The sequence below is a fragment of the Rattus norvegicus genome, chromosome 6 (assembly GCF_021556685.1).
Source record: "Rattus norvegicus strain SHRSP/BbbUtx chromosome 6, alternate assembly SHRSP_T2T, whole genome shotgun sequence".
Lineage (NCBI taxonomy): Eukaryota > Metazoa > Chordata > Mammalia > Rodentia > Muridae > Rattus > Rattus norvegicus.
The window spans coordinates 15,953,490-15,968,561 of NC_141539.1; the positions used below are offsets into that span (position 1 = coordinate 15,953,490).

At 45.1% G+C, this 15,072-nt stretch overlaps 1 long non-coding RNA gene across 3 annotated transcripts in view; it reads left to right on the plus strand.

The window, feature by feature from the left end:
• The first annotated feature begins 1,668 nt into the window (after nt 1-1,668).
• The window catches only part of LOC134479312 (cilia- and flagella-associated protein 251-like), a 36,958-nt gene continuing 23,554 nt past the window's right edge, over nt 1,669-15,072 (plus strand). For all 3 annotated transcript variants that reach the window (XR_015622681.1, XR_015622682.1, XR_015622680.1), the window contains exon 1: nt 1,669-1,732. This is a non-coding gene — a long non-coding RNA (cilia- and flagella-associated protein 251-like). The remainder of the gene's footprint in view (nt 1,733-15,072) is intronic.

The window sequence follows — 15,072 nt, forward strand, 5'->3', positions numbered from 1 at the left end:
TGAATGCTAGGCAAGCATTCTACCACTGTCCTCTTCTAAGTAATTTCCTGGAAAAAAAAAATCCAACAATTTCTACAATAACATTGTCCTTGACCTTTTTCCCCCAAATAGTATTTTTGTTATTATAACTTATATTTTCAAAACATTTATACATATTCTCCCACTTAACATTGCTAGGCAGTAGTCCAGCATGCTTGTTTATCAACCTAAACGCCCACCACACTGAAATAGAAGAGTCTGGCTTCTTCGTAATCTTATCAGTTTTCGCCACTCTGCGGTGTGTGCAGTGTCCGCTCACAGCGGACTTGCATACTTTCTCCTGATGACTAATGAGCCTGAACACATTTTCATTTTCATTGATTATTTGAACATCTCCTTTTATGAGGGGCCTGTCTAAGACTCCACCTCATTCCTCATTATTCTGATTTTTATTAATTCTTATAGATTCTGAATATAAGCCCTCGGGGTTGGGGATTTAGCTCAGTGGTAGAGCGCTTGCCTAGCAAGAGCAAGACCCTGGGTTCGGTCCCCAGCTCCGAAAAAAAGAAAAAAGAAAAAAAAAATAAGCCCTCGATACCATCCATTTAGAGTTTCCTGTCTCCCTATGTAAATGTTTAGATTTTCATCTTCGAGTTTTTAACAGAGAAGAAATTGTATTGTATCATTTCCCCACCCCTGTGCTTCTCTTAAGTTATCTGCTATAACATCAACAAAATAAGACACCCTAAATGGCACTACTGTGTCTGTCTTAGAAGGGGTCCCAAGGTGAAACACACACAGTGCGTGATCCAGATCTACTGTAAACACTGGCAAATATGAACCCCAGACTGACTTCAGAATATGGGGATCCTGTGGGAGAGAAGTGTGGGAGAGAAGACTGGGATTCTCTCTCTCTCTCTCTCTCTCTCTCTCTCTCTCTCTCTCTCTCTCTCTCCTTCCCTTTTCCATAGTACAGGGAGGGCACCCTTCAAAGGAAGTGAAAGGATCTTGAGGTGTGGTTCAGGTCACTAAACTGCTTGTCTACCATGCACAGGATGCTGGGTTGGATGCCCACCAGTTGGGGGGAGAGATTCTAGAAAATGCCTCTGGAGTTTGCACAATGACTCTGAGCCTGAAGTGTAGGCATGTGGCTAAATGCCTACATGCTAAATGCTAAATGCTAACTCCTGAATGTAGGGAGTGTTAGGTGTGAACAGGACTCTCATGACAATAGGTCAAGGTGATTATAGCTCAAGGAATGATGTAGAAGCCATGTGAAATGGTGCCCTGGGGTCACCTGGAAAGGAATCATGGGTAAAAGAACCTCAAAAGGCAGATAGCCAGTAAAGTGTTGTCTGCATGACATCTACTGAGAGCAGGTGAATGAGAAAGGCAGCCTGTGAGAGAACATCTTAGAGAAAGGCCTTCATACCCAGAACATACTCATGCCAGATGAGCCAGAAGCAGGCACACAAGCCTGTGTCCCTTTCTCTCTGGCCCTTTTTGACTAAAGTACTTCATGAAGCAGTCAGGATCAGAGGTCGGGGGAACAGAGAGGAGAGGAGGAGCCAACGAGATAACACCTCCAATCCCGTGGCTCCTAGACCAAAGCTGGCCTGAACTGGAGCTCTGACCAAGTTTGGAATTTAGAAACTGCCTGAACAAAACCACAGCTCTAGGATTGGAAGGGACCAGACTCTTCCTCAGCTGTATCTATTCTCACGTGTGATCCATCTCTTAGTCGTCAAGTATGGTGAGTATGGTGTTTCATGTTTTTATCTCTAAAATCTGTTTGATTTTTCATATCTTGGGGTGTGTGTGTGTGTGTGTGTGTGTGTGTGTGTGTGTGTACGTACATGTGTGTGTGTGTGTGTGTGTGTAGATGTGTATGAACAGGTAAACATACAGGCATATGAAGGTCCGAGGTCAACCTCAGGTACTTCTCTTTCTACTTTATTTTTTTTTGGAAACAGGGTCTCCCACTGATCCTGGAACTCAGCCTATTTGGCTAGACTGATTGGCCAGCAAGCCCCTCCAGATCCCCCTACCTCTACCCCCCAAAGCACTTCCCCACCACAACTGGCTTTTTACATGGGTGCTAGGAGTCCAAACTCAAGACTCCATGCTTGTAGAACAGGCAGTATCCAGTGAGCTGCCTCCCAAGTCCTCTTCATCCCGTTAGGATGCAGCTTTACAGCCTTTTGGGGTTTTGCTCATATTTTAAAGCATTTATTTATTATTTATTTATTTATTTATTTCAGTATGTTAAACACAGCAAGTTTTTTCTTTCTCCTTCCTCCCATCCCTCATAGTGGTGGGTTTAGAAAAGTAGATTTCAACACAGGACAGGCAAGCTTTCCGCCACTGAGCTACTGCAGGGGCCCTAAACTCAGATGACTCTAACTGCAACGTCTGTGATCTTCGTGGATCTGATCGCACTGTTTTAATTTTGCTGGACTTTGCCCTGGGTGCTTCATTTCTTTGTGTTGTTAGGTTTTTTGTTTACTCTCTGTCTGACAGACAGACAGATGACAGACAAATGGAGACAGAGCTGAATGGCTAACCTTGGTATTTGATCCATGTCATTTCCCTGAGGTCCAGGCTGAAGCTGTGGTCACCTTGCCTATTGCCTAAGGCAGTTACTAATCTGGGAGGAGGACTTCAAGTTCTCTGATCAGCTGAGGTTCAGACCTACAGGAAGCATGCTTTTCAGCTGAATGTGAGTCAAGAGACACCACTTGTGTAACAAACCTTCCAAGAGGTTTTCTTTTTGTCTGTTGGTTTGTTTGCTTGTTTGTTTGTTTGTTTGAGTTTTATTCTCCTTCTGGGTCAAGCTCAAGACAGGCAAGTTTTCGTTGCTGTTGTTTTGTTTGTTTTTCCACCGATTTCTGGGTGATGAGTTTATTTCCCTGTGGGGACTTCAGCAATCTCACTTCTGTGGGAGCCTCTGGTGGTTTGTATGTGTGTGGGCTGGCCCTGGGCATTATTTCACCTCCCTTACCTTCTGCCCTGAGGTTTTGACCATCCTCAGCCCCAGGCTGCCCCTATGACCCTTTCTCCCTTATGATTCTCTTTCTCTTCAGTTGAGCTCTTGTTGGTCTCTATGACACTTGCCAATCAACATGACAGTCAGAGATGTTTTTGCCATGACTCCCCAGTAGAAGTTTGCCAATGCTCCTACAGCCCTTTGGCTGCTCCTCAGAATTGTGTCCCTTTTCTTCCAGGCACATATGCCTCAGAACTCTGGACTCCTTCAGAGTAATGGAACTCAGTGAATTTTTGGTCATCTCAAAGGACCTGAATAGAATGTCTTTTTTTTTTTTTTTCCAGACAGGGTTTAACCACAGGACTCTAGCTGGCCTTGAACTCGACCTGTAGACCATGCTTAGATTAAAGATACCACCACATCCTGCACTGTTGTAAGACCCCATAGTGGCCTTACCTCAGGAGCGCAACCCACAGAGCACAGATTGACAAAGTGACCACTGCAATAGCATGAGGGTATAAGGTTTTTAATCCACATATGTGGGGTTGCTCATCCACACAGGGAGAGGCAACCCCGAACCCAAAAAGCACACAACTTTTATTCATTACGGAGGGCAGACTTCAGCAACAGGGTTAGCTGGCCTGTTCTCATTGGTGGTACACAGGACAAAGGATCTGGTCAGGTATTGGCTGGCCTGCTCAAGGGGCTGTTCTTGGCTCAGTTGATCCAGCCCTATGCCTGGCCTTGGAGAATCACTGGGAAAGGGCTAAGTTGGCACGTCTCTTAGAGTGGTGGTGGTGGGGGGGGTGTGAACTGGGTGGTTGGGCAGGGTCAGGATGACATCTTGCAGTTGTTCTCAGAATTTACCACAGGGAGGGGTAGGGGGTCTTTCTGAGAACAGTTGTTTTTGTTTTGTCTTAATCAGCTTAGTCAGAATTGCCTCAATATCTTGATCACCAAAACTTTATCATCTCACTGGGCATCCTGGTATCAGATGTATCTCTCAGAAAGGTCACAAGTTTGTCATAAGCATCCTGACCACCAGATGTGTTTTCAAAACCTTGTTTTTATAACTTTGCTTCTCACACCTATGAAACTTTATTTCTTCAGCAACACACACAAACACACACACACACACACACACTTTTATGTGTGCATGCCTGAGTGATTATGTGAATGCCACATGCATGCAAGAAGAGAACCTTGGTGGTCAGAAAAAGGCGTTGGATCCTTTGGTACTGGTGGTACAGGCAGTCTGTGCAGCCATATGGGTGCTGGGAACCAAATTTATGTCCTTTTCAGGCTCGAGCAGTAAGTGCTCTTAACCACTGAGGTCACTTTCCAGCATCCATAATGTTTGATTTTTTACGTGAGCAGGGTCATTTAATCAAATCCAGTAAGGACGAATTCAGTTACCTTTGTCCTTGCCTGGCCCTAAGCTCACAGTCATCAAAAGACTGATCTCAGTACTCTCTGTCAGTGCTAAAGACAGAGCCCAAGGTCTCACTCACTCTAGACAAGGCTCTACCCCAAGGTCTCACTCACTCTAGACAAGGCTCTACCACTTAGCTGTCTCCGAGACCCAAGACGACATCTGAACGAAGTGATCCAGCAGAACGGATTGTGGGGCCACAGTAAGGTGACACACCCGTCAACATACAATCAAAAATCAGTGCAAGTTTGCAGCAGAGAAGCCTGAGACGACGTCTCAGTGGAGCGGAGGCAGGAGCTGTGAAAGACTGGAAACTCACAGCACATTCCTCCGGCCCTCCCCGTGGAGTGGGGGGAGGCTTTCTCAACCTTCGCCCAACTCTGAGAGAGTCATGAGAGTCACAGGCTGTTCCCAGGGACTACTGCACTTTGTGAGTCCGTGTATCCTAGACCGTTTTACAGCTCTATAGGTGTGATTTTTAGGAAACGGAATATGAGCTGAGCTGATAGCACTTTCAGTCCGGATCGGAAGAACCTCCTGCAGGACTTGCAGTGTCTGCCCAGGGCGTTCACAAAGTCGTTTGTTTAGGGCACGGCATCAGGTGACCCTGGCAGGCCCCTAACTCCTCATCCTCTTACCTTTGACTCTGGGGTGCTGGGGTTCCAGGCTGTGACCCCTGCTGTGACCAGGCTTATGGGTTTGTTTCTTTGTTTTGATGGGAAAGGTTGTTCTTGACTTGCATTTTGACTGGAATCAAACATATGTCCTCTGAAAGAGGATTTGGGGCTCTTACCCCTGGACCAGCTTCTAGTGCTCTGCTTTGGTTTTGGAGCTGGAGGTCTCATTGCATAGCCCTGGGTGGCCGTGAGCTTGTCAAGACCTGTTGCTGCTTACTGAGTACTAGGGAACACAGACATGCCTACCCCACAATGCTTTCTCGTAACCTTAAACTAACCAGAGAGAAACAAACTGATTTGAGATTGTGGGTCATTCTACAACAATTCTGCTTATAATATTAATTATATTATATATAATAAAACATTAATTATATTTTATAATATATTAATTAGAAATATGTGTGCATATGAAAATACGAGGCCATTATGTTGTGTACAGTAGCCATATTTCAGTCTTTTTAGAGCCCAAGGTCTTGCTCACACTAAACAAGGCCATAGCATAAAAAACATAGCCAAGCAGTAGTGGCACACACCTTTAATCCCAGCGTTCAGGAGGCAGAGGCAGGCAGATCTCTAAATCCAAGGCAAGCCTGGTCTACAGAGAGAGTTCCAGGACAGCTAGGGCTATACAGAGGAATGTGTCTCAGGCTAAACAAAAAACAGGGAAAAAAATTAGTGTGACAAAAAAGCAGAAAGCGGGGTTTGGGGATTTAGCTCAGTGGTAGAGCGCTTGCCTAGCAAGCGCAAGGCCCTGGGTTCGGTCCCCAGCTCTGAAAAAAAAAAAAGAAAAAAAAAGCAGAAAGGGTAAAACAAATGACATTTATAAATTAAGTAAGTCTAGATAGACATGAATGTCAATTACATTCTAAGTTAGAGGGGAAAAATAGTTTCAAAGGTCATCCAAGGAACAACTTTTGGTTGTGAGCCTAGCCTTTAACGGCTGAGCCACCTCTCCAGCCCTGCGAGGAACAACTTTTAAAGTTCGAATATGTATTAGAGAATTCTAACAGTCATTCTAATCTTAAGTTTCCTGTGGGGAGTCCATTCTGAAGTTTAATAATACAAAATGTCCTTGGTCTTAGGAGATGCCTATTAATGTTGAAGGATAAAGTTTCCTGATGCACAGAACTTGATATTTCAGTGCCTTAGTTAATCAGATAGAAGCAGAAAGAAAGGGAAAACACACTTACAGAAGTGAGGACAGGAAACTGGGTAAAAGGTGCACCTTAATGTTTTAATTTTCCAGGTTTTTTACATTTGATTCCCACCCACAAACCCCACTTTAAGGTTTCATGTAGCCCAGGCTGGCCCCAGAACTTATTATATAAGCAAGGATGCCCTTGATCTCCTACCTCTGCCTCCCAAGAACAGGAACTATAGACGTGCCACACTGTGCCCACTTAAGTTGGGTAATTTTCAAAGTAAACATATTAGAAGTTGGGATAGGAGAGCTCAGTGGTAGAGCTCTTACTAGGCACGAGAAGGTCCTGAGTTCAACTATATATATATATATATATATATATATATATATATATATATATATAATCTCCTCAGAAAACCTTTTTAAATCTGTAATAGTTCTGAAGTGTGCCTAGGAACTCAGATCAAGTGTAGAGGCAATGAATTGCGTCTTCAGAGATGACTCAGGATTCCGAGCACGTGTTGCCCTTGAGATTGGAGTTCAGTTCCCAGTACTGCTATGGTAGCTCCAGTTCCAGGGCATCTGACACCTTCTGCTGGCCTCCCTGGGCACCGGCACACGCATGGTACACATATGCAGATACGGTCAAAATACCTATACTTAAAAAAAAGAAATAAAAAAAAATAAAAAATCATACTGCAGTAGGTGTATTAAATGTTTTTGTTAGGATCTCTGGCAAAATTCAGGTAGTTTTTCCGTAGCTGTTGTATAATTATTCTAGGGGAGTATTTTTACCCTTGAGCTCACCCCAAGCCTAAACTAAAAAATAAACAAATAAAAATGTATTTTAATGGGAGAAGGTCTCACGGCTCCTAGCTAGTGCTGAAACAAGGATGCAAACTCCCAGGCTCACGGGTGCGCGCACCCCTTTCTTCTGCTGAGAGAAAAACAGCCGCAGGCTCGCTGTGCTCTGGAATCCAATAACCTGCTTCCTGATTTCACAGAGGCCGACCTTGGCAATAATTTCTAAATAATTCCAAGGTGCTGGAGGTTGTCTGGGGAAGAAAGGAAGAGAATGTTCCAGAAATGCTGTTATCTGGAGTCAAGTCTGAGAATGTGTTTGGGACTTACAGGATTTAAGGATTTGATGAGGCAGAGATTTACCAACGAAAACAAAAGTCTCTTTGCAAAGGAGCTATTGAGAGTTTGAGCAGTTAGGAGAGATTTGAGTGCTCTAGTTAATAGGACGGAGCTGGGGGAGGAGGAATTGATGTCTAAAATGTGACAATACTCTGAAAAAAAAAATTGTACGATTTTACCAAAGTCACTCACTGTCTTACAGAAGCAGGCCTTCAACTCCTCTCTCAGCCTCTGAATATTTTCACAGCCCTCACCTGCTCTGCCTCTTCAGCAGCCTCATGCCTGCCCCTGTCCTCAGCCATTCGCTCTCTTCCCCCTCTCCCTTCCCCCTTCCTCCCCCTCCCCTGTACTCTCCCCTCTCTCCCTTCTGCAGTCCCTGCAAGCATATTTTATTTTTTACATGTAATTTTTTTTTTTTTTTTTTTTTTTTTTTGGAGCTGAGGACCGAACCCAGGGCCTTGCGCTTGCTAGGCAAGCGCTCTACCACTGAGCTAAATCCCCAACCCCTTGGCTTTGCTTAAGCGCTCTACCACTGAGCTAAATCCCCAACCCCTTGGCTTTGCTTTTTTTTTTTCTTTTCGGTTCTTTTTTTCCGGAGCTGGGGACCGAACCCAGGGCCTTGCGCTTCCTAGGCAAGCGCTCTACCACTGAGCTAAATCCCCAACCTCCTTTTTTTTTTTTTTTAAAGATTTATTCATTTATTATATATAAGTACACTGTAACTGTCTTCAGACACCAGAAGACGGCATCGGATCTCTTTACAGATGGTTGCAAGCCACCATGTGGTTGCTGGGAATTGACCTCAGGACCTTTGGAAGAGTAGTCAGTGCTCTTAACCGCTGAGCCATCTCTCCAGCCTACATGTAATTTTTTTCAGTGCAGAATCTTGTAGCCCAGAAACTCACAATCTTTCCCTCTTACACTCTTGAGTGCTCACATTTAGAACCGAAAACACAATGCACCCACGCACGCACCCACGCACGCACCCACGCACGCACCCACGCACGCACCCACGCACGCACCCACGCACGCACCCACGCACGCACCCACGCACGCACCCACGCACGCACCCACGCACGCACACCGAAATGGGTTCATTTTTTCTTACTTCTGGAGCGGTATAAGGTATCCGGTTCACACCTCAGAATCAGAAGGACATCACCACGCCCTCTGACTTCTCTGTTCCTCATCCTGAGGCCTCGGAATGGCTCCATTTTAAGCCACGTGCTCCCCTGCCTATGTGGTTCCTTTCTCACGTGTTCTACTTCCCAGTGCTGCTTTGCCTCCTCCTGCTCTGCTCCAGTTCTCGAACCCTGGCTGCTCGCTCAGGCTACACTGACGTTTCAAATGGGATAATTCTTTGTGACAGGGACTGTCTTGTACATTGTATATTTTCCTAGGGTCTTTGTCCTCTACCCATTATTTAATTGTAGGCTAATCTTTTTATCTTTTTTTTTCTCTTGTGGCTAAATACCATAGAGAAGGAATGGAAGGGAGGGAGGGTTTATTTACTATCCTCAGACTTTAAGAGATGACATTTCTCTATGATGGAGAAAGCATAGAGTTCTGCCTGATGTTCGGAGTATATGTCTGAAATACATCGGGTTTGGGCAGGCCAGGAATCGGAGTGACTGGAGCTAGAAGCAGGGTTAGGTGAATCTCCTCAGGGCCCACCCTCTAGTGACCCACTTCTTCAGGCTAGTCCCTGCACCTCAGAGCAGCAACACCAAGTGGGGACTGGGTGTTCAAAGGCAGGAGCCCGTGGACCACAGTGATAACCAAACCACAGCAGGTGCTCTCAGTGTCAAAGGCAGGGTGTCCAGAAGTTACCAATTGTTACCAGAGGGTAAATGTATCCACGCTGGAGAGCTTCTGGTGGTTCCTCCACCCTGGCTGTTCACTCTCTTCAGTACTAGAGAACCCAAGCATGCCACGGAAGTGTAGAATTGAACCACTACCAGCCCCTCAGTTTTTTGATTAGAAAGAGTTTTCATATACACCATGGCTCAATGCTCCAAGAAGGTCAGAATCATCATAAACACAAGCCCACTACAGAACCTCTCTCCAGAAAACGGTGAAGAAAATGATTCAGTCAGCTCACCAAGTATGCTTGCTCCTCCCGGGGGAAACCAAGCTAAAGAGACTGTTGCCACTGACACTGACTAGGCCAGCCAGGTCTACATAGAGAAACCCTGTCTCAAAAAAACCCCAATGAGATTGTTGGGGAACTAGAATGAAGAAACACAGATGTCTAATAAACCACTGTGCTGGACCCACCTACAGTATTCCCTGTGTGGGGGCCTCTTTTGTCTTCCCGGGTTCTCCCAGCCCCACATGCCCTTTTCCACTGTATGTGACTCCTTTCCAGTCCTTAAGCTTGCCAGGGTCACTCTCAGGTGTCCTGCTTGCCCTCTCCTCAGCCTACAAACCTCTCAAATGAGGTTTGTTTCCTTGTTTTCTCATCATCAAACACCACTTTTTCATCAAAGCCTTCCCCAACAACCCTACTAAAATAGCACCTCCCTGCAGCTCTGTTCCTCCCTCTACTGACTGAGTTTTTTCATTACTGTGTTATCCTCTTCTGCCCTGCATGAGAGTGTAATCTCTCTCAGGCTCTCATCTGTGTTAGTCAGTATGGCCCCATTAGCACAGCATCTACAAGAAGCTTCCTGGTGCTCTGGGTCACAGCTAAGATGGCTTGCTCATGGGACCATCAGCTTTCTGGTCCCAGGTTCCCAAGTTATCAACGAGGTTGTTTGGCTCTGGAGTTGGAAGCTTGGAAATAGGCTCTTAACTTCCCAGCTTCATCTCTGAGTTTATTTCCAACAGATATCTGTTAAATCAGTAAGTAAATGGCTTTTTTGGAGCCCTTTAGACTTCTCTTAGCTTCATTCCATCGTAGTATTCTTTGATAGTTAAGATTTATATTTGCCTTGAGGCTGAAAGTGTAGCTCAGTAGTTGAGCTCTTACCTAGCATGCACAGGGCCCTGGATTGGGTCCCCAGCTAAAACTCAGAGGGGCAGAAATGCAGAGAGTTATAAGGAGTATATCAGATAGGCTAAGAGATGAAGCTGAGGAGGCCAGAGCCAGGTTGTACAGTCACGGAGAGAGCAGCTCCAACACTGCAGTAACTATGGTATAAATGATATCATTTATGGTATAAATGACTGGGAGTGGATAGAGAAGCCAGCTACATTGGCACAAACACTTACTGCTAGAATTCTGGAAGCAGAAGTATCATGAGCTAAAGGCCAGCCTCGGCTACAAAGAGAGTCCTAAGGAGGCTTTGGAGACTTTAGTGTCTCCAAAAAGAAAAAAAAAAAGGAGGAAGAAAAGGAAGAGAGACAGAAAAAGTGGGTGGGGGAGGAGGAAGAAGAGCAGGAGGGTCAATGAAAGGGTGTGAACAGACGACTAGCACAATAAATACGAATGCTCACAGAACACGTGAAAGGATTCTGAGTCATGGGGAGAGATAAATGCAGATTTAAAAACAGCACCCCGTTGGCAGTGATTACAATGAGAGATACTGAGTATTGGTGACGTTATACGGAAGCTGGCGTCTGTCAGCAGCTGTGGGTGTGTGAATTAGGCAGCCATTCTCAAGTGCTCCGTAGACACTAGGACAGGAGGATGATCCTCCAAGCTCAAGCGGGAATTCATTTCTAGATACTAAATAAGCATAAAAAGTGAGAAGTCATATTGTCTGACATGATGTGTCTTCTTAGCTCTGATGAGGCAAATGGATAAGCATATATAGAATGTGGACCTGACGAGAGAAAACCTAAGTTTATCTGTTCAGAAGGATATAGATTAAAGTTAACCTCTAGTGCTGGGTTAACAATAAGATCCCTCTAACTACTTTAGTAACAGGGTAGAAAGGAAGAAAAGCAAAAATAATAATGTCTATGTTGGTTTGAATAAGAATGGCCTCATAGGCTCATATATATTGAATGCCTTGTCATCAGGGAGTGGCACCATTTGAGAAGGATTAGGAGGCGTGGCCTTATTAGAGTGGGAGTGGCCTTGTTGGAGGAAGTGTGTCATTGAGGGTGGGCTTTGAAGTTTCAAAAGCCTAAGCCAGGTCCAGAGTCTCTCTCTTCCTGCTGCTATAGATCCAGATCTCAGCTGCTATTGATCTCAGCTCCTTCTCCAGCACCATGTCTGCCTGTATGCCACCATGCTTCCTGCCATGATGATAATGGTCTAAACCTCTGAAACTGTAAGCTAGCCCCAATTAAATGTTTTTCTTTGTAAGAGTTGCTGGTAGCCATGGTGTCTCTTCACAGTGATAGAACACTGACTGACGAAGACACCACCACACACATTCTCTGTTATTACTGGAACTGGAGAGGATAAATGGTTTTGTTGAAAAGTGCTTAGCATCACTGTGCCACCTTTGGAAAAGGATAGCCTACAGTAGTATTGGGAAAACACAATGAAAAACAAAATCTTCCAACCCAGGAAAATATTTCTCTGAAGAAGAGAAAGAAAATTGTTCTACCACTGACTAAGCATTAAATCAGAATGGGAGACAAACTGACAGCTCGCTTGAAAAGCTTGTAAAGACAGAAAGAAATCCAATGCTTTTTATGGCTAAGCAGATACAACCCAAGACCAACGTTGTAGGTTCCACGGTTCAGAGTCAGATGGCAAAGCAGGCAGGCCCAAGCGTCCCTCAGGAGCTGGTGGGTGGGACAGAGAGTCAGCATCCATGGTGATTACGTTTTAGAGAGACCTCTGGGTCCTCGGAAATCATTCCTGAGTGTGGGCACTGGTCAGAGGTTTGGTTAGCCATTAAGAAGATTCATGGCCTTCTGAAAAGCCCAGAGAAATAAATCACGCAGGAAGAGAGAAAAGTGAGTCTTTCTCCTTCTTTTCAATAGCTGGACCATTTGTTTACACTGGATCTAGTCTTACAGTCACTCAGCAGCCTCAAACTTATGTCATCCATTTACAATTTCATGTATTTGTTTTAATATCCTGGGTGTAGCTCTCTGATAGAATGCTTTTAAGGATGTGCGCACAGCTCTGGGTTTTATTATCTCTCCATGTGCTTATGGTTATGTAGTGCACAGATAGACTTAACTATATGGGTTTTCCCTGACTGTGGTGTTGCCCACAATTAGTTTCAGCACTCAGGAAGCAGAAGCAGGTAGACCTCAGTGAGTTCTAAACCAGCCATGTCTACCTAGAGTTCCAGACTAGTCAGGACTACATAGCAAAACTACATGTTTCATAAAATGAAGCAAATAACCCCCCCAAACCCAAGATATATTATTTTTATGTTTAACGTTGCAGCTATGGGATTTGTTATGTGGTCACATACCTGTGCATGGGCGTATGTATGTCCATACGCGCGTGTGTGCGTGCGTGCGTGCGTGTGTGTGTGTGTGTGTGTGTGTGTGTGTGTGTGTGTGTGTGTGTGTGTGCAACTTTCAGGAGTCAGTGTTTCACTTCCACTGTGTGGATCCCAGCTGGAACCAAACACAAGCTTGACAGCAAGAGCCTTAGCGCACTGAGTCATCTTGCCAGCCCTGATCCTATGGTTTTAAATCCTATCCCAAGGATTTGTGTCAGATGCTTATTCTTAACACAGTAATGTCGAGTGGAGGAACCTTTATTTTGTTTATTGGTTGATTTCCTGGTTTTATTCTGAGACAGGGTCTCACTAAGTAGCCCTGGCTGACTTTGGACTCCCTGTCTTCCTCCCTTTGTCCTCTTGAATGCTGTGTGACGGGTGTGGTCTGGTCTAGAGGTAGATGGATCCTTTAAGAGATTATTAGGTGAGGGTCAAAGCAGAATTCCAATATTGCCCAGCCCACTGCCTCTGTGCAATGTGCTCTTTAAGCTTTTCTTCCTAAAACAGTAAAGAAATTACTAGGTCACAGAAGCACTGTACTAGGTCCTCTTAAAAGCAACACCATGTCCCAGTATTGTTGCCCCGAGCACCAGGCTCTCAACACACAAACCCTGGAAAGACAAATTGAAACCATTCCCAAAAGACTGCGGAGGCCCAGGGCAGAGGCCTGGGGCAGAGCCTTAATGTAGGATAATTTACAGGGTAATTATTGAGGTTGTGATGTGCACTTGTGCACAACCTTCTGAGTTTTTGGGACTCCTGTGTTAACGCAGATCTGAGACAGTGAGGTGGGCTGAGAGACTAGTAGAAACACAAACTCAGTTCATAGAGGCTCGTGCAACAGCAAAACTGTATGCAGGATGTCCTGTGACCATTCTAGGCCTCTCGAAACTGCTCTCTACGTATTCCTTTGCATCATTAAAAACACATCTCCCATCAACGCCTTGCGAAGCTGTGTGCTGCAATCATGCATATGATACCTGGGAAAACCTATATTAAAATAGAAAAGAGGCGCCAACTCCATTCAAGGAAAATCCCGACCCAGTCCCGGAACTTCCCGCTTTCTACCCCACCCCCAGTCCATCACCCACCCTGTACTCATGAATAATTCTCCCCTTATTTTTGCCTGTTCAATGGACTATCCTAAATCTCAGCCAGAAACCACTCTCTTGAGAAGCCCACACCCACCCTAGAATACCCAGTAATAAACCTTCCTCCACATTTCTTACTTTGCCTTTGTCTCATCCCTAAATTATTTCTCCATAGTGACAAGAATTTAGAAGCACAGGTAGCTAGGTCAACCTGGTCTATACGTGAGATTTTCCCAAGAGACACCACTGGCAACACTGGGAACTCATTGTAAGATTATTTTTGTTTTTGTTTTTGTTTTGTTTGTTTGGTTGGTTGGATGGATGGATGGATGGATGGATGGATTGATTGATTGATTGATTGATTGATTGATTGATTGTGACAGGGTCTCTCTATGCCCCCCTGGCTGGCTTGGAACTCATTGTATAGACAGGTTGGCCTGAAACGAACAGCGATATGACTATCCCTGCTGCTAGAGTCTAGGATTAAGGCCTGTGCTGCCAGGCCTAGCTATAAGCCTGGAGTAATTAGAGCTTTCTGACTCTTCGCTGTGACTAATGACTCTTCCCACATGATAGGAAACAGAGAGAAGTTGTGGTAAAACCCTCAATTCTGGAGGAAAAGGAACCAACAGAAACGAAAATTGGTCAGGACCATATCTCACTTGTCCTTAGCTCTTCAGCACTTAACATCCGGAGGCTGCCGGGGTAGTTTTAGACGGGTGCTGGTGTTGTAGAAACAATGTGGCTTCCCAGTGAGAAACCACTGCACACTTTGGGAAGAAAAACAAGCACTTTATTAGAGAGCACCTGGCACACTGTGGCTAACACCCACATAGAGTCAGCCCCTGATGCAAGCCGTTCCTTACACATTCCTTACACGTGCACATCTTAGACTTCTACAGCCACAAACACGGCCCTCCCTAACCCACTTCCAGTTTCCAACCCCAGGTTACAATCTAAGGAGACCGCAAGCAAGCCTGGCCTCTTAGGCAGACAGGAAAGTTATCCAGCAAAGGTACTGGACTTTGCCAGGATGATACTATGAACACTACTGACCCCAACCTCCTAATAGTCATTATCTAGGGCTTCTCGCCTATCTGGTAAAATTATGTTTTTCCTGATAAGCACAGGAGACCTAATGGCAGAGCAGAACTTGAAATTGGTTGTGATTCTAAACCACTGCCCTTGAGCTGCTGTTGTATCAGGGAACCGGCCCTACTGACTGGTTATAAGTCAGTGCTGTCTCTCCTTGTGTGAGCAGAGGCT